The following is a 1,766-nucleotide window of genomic DNA, read 5'->3' as shown; positions in this document are numbered from 1 at the left end:
CCTGAGGACTAGGGTTTGGAGACACAGGGCCCAAGGTTAACGGGGTGTGGGGGGGAGAGGGGTGTCAGGGCCTTGAAGGCGAAGACTAATCCTCAATATCGGGAGGTTGGTGCCCCGTGCTAAGGGACGGCGTGGTGCTAAGGGACGGCGTGACCTTGTCAAAGTCACTGCACCCTCCGGCTCTCCGGCTCTCCGGCGGGTGGTATTTGCCGGAGAGAGGCAGGGGCGGGTGAGTAGGGGTACGGGAGTTGTGACGGGGTGGGGGTAGCGATAAGGGTGCCACCAGTTTTCCTCCTCGATTTGGACTCATAGACAGGAGACATTCTCCACCCCAGAGTCGGGTGGGCAGGGTCTGCCATGGAGATGTGGGGGTGCAGGTAAAAGGGACTGAGACCAGGTCAGCTCCAAGCAGGAGCCGGGGTGCTCCTGGGAGGGGGGTGGGGGAGTGATATCCAGGGGACTGGCTCCCCGACACCCCTCCCCCCAAGCCTCTGGTTACTCCCCTCCCCCAGGACACTCCCAGTCCCACCTGGTTCAGCCCTGGAGGCACCAGGCTGCTCCCCTGAGGACTATGGTTTGGAGACACAGGGCCCAAGGTTAACGGGGTGTGGGGGGGAGAGGGGTGTCAGGGCCTTGAAGGCGAAGACTAATCCTCAATATCGGGAGGTCGGTGCCCCGTGCTAAGGGATGGAGTGACCTTGTCAAAGTCACTGCACCCTCCGGCTCTCCGGCTCTCCGGCTCCTCCTGCTAGTGGTTGCAACAGCAGCCGCCCAGGTGAGGGGACTCGGGGGCCGGGACGTGAGGTGTCCACCAGCCTGGCGAAGCACACGGAGGCCCAGGACGGCCCCTAACCTGCCAGAGCTACCGTGGGGGTGCAGACACCAGCCCTTCTCATGCCCCTTCCACCTGGGCCCAGGGAACAGAGATGGGGGGTGTGCAGAGGCACCGGGAGCCGGACCCTGCCCATCCCCCCAGGGCCTTGCAGGCCAGGGCCAAACTGCCTGAGCAAATGGGTCTCGGACAAGAAAGAGAAGGCAGGGCCAGGCCGGCGTGGCTCAGGGGTTGAGCGTCGACCTATGGACCAGGAGGTGATGGTCCGATGCCCGGCCAGGGCACGTGCCCGGGTTGCGGGGCATGGCACCACGCGGTCCCTCTACACGGATCCTCACGGCCTGTCGGTTGCCACCACAACCCCAGGCTCCACCTGGGAGTTTCCGAGGCCCCCACGCTGCACTGCGCCCTCCACCCGAGGACCTTCCGGGAAACCTTGGCACACACTCTCCTCTCCTCCACTCCTTCCGGGGGATGTCAGTGCGGGGGGGAGGGAGGGGTGGTGAGCCTGAGCTGCTCTCTCCTGGTCTGCACCCCCCCTGCCCCCGCCTGGTATTCCAGGAGGCCTTCCTGATCCCCCCCACCTGTTCTCTCGCCTGCCAGCACAGCCTCTTCCTATTTCGGGCCTACTAAGTGCTGGGCTTGGGCCTACTGAGTGCAGGGGGGTGGGGGAGGGCTGCTCTCCAGGCCTCAGCCTCCCTCTCTTTGTCCTCTCTGGGACCTGAGCCTCCTCTTCTCCAGGTCATCTGACTGCCCCACCCCCTCGGTGCCTCCTCTCCGGGGAGGTCCTATGCCCCCAATCCCAAGCCCTCTCCTTCCCTTCAACGAGTAGGTCGTGAAGTCCCGCCTCTTCAGGAAGTGAGGCGCTAGCCCCCACCACGCCCTCTGCACCCCATGTTCCCTCTGCACGACCCCCTGCCACGCTCATCTCAGA

The 1,766-nt window shown here is 64.9% G+C and overlaps 1 protein-coding gene across 1 annotated transcript in view; it reads right to left on the bottom strand.

Annotated features, from left to right (window-relative positions):
* The window catches only part of NAV1 (neuron navigator 1), a 95,353-nt gene that overhangs the window by 84,264 nt on the left and 9,323 nt on the right, over positions 1–1,766 (bottom strand). The gene's annotated exons all lie outside the window — the stretch shown is intronic.

Source organism: Myotis davidii, unplaced genomic scaffold (assembly GCF_000327345.1).
Source record: "Myotis davidii unplaced genomic scaffold, ASM32734v1 scaffold1915, whole genome shotgun sequence".
Taxonomy (NCBI): Eukaryota; Metazoa; Chordata; class Mammalia; order Chiroptera; family Vespertilionidae; genus Myotis; species Myotis davidii.
The sequence above is the reverse complement of the archived record's forward strand: the minus strand, read 5'-3'. Positions and strand labels throughout refer to the sequence as shown.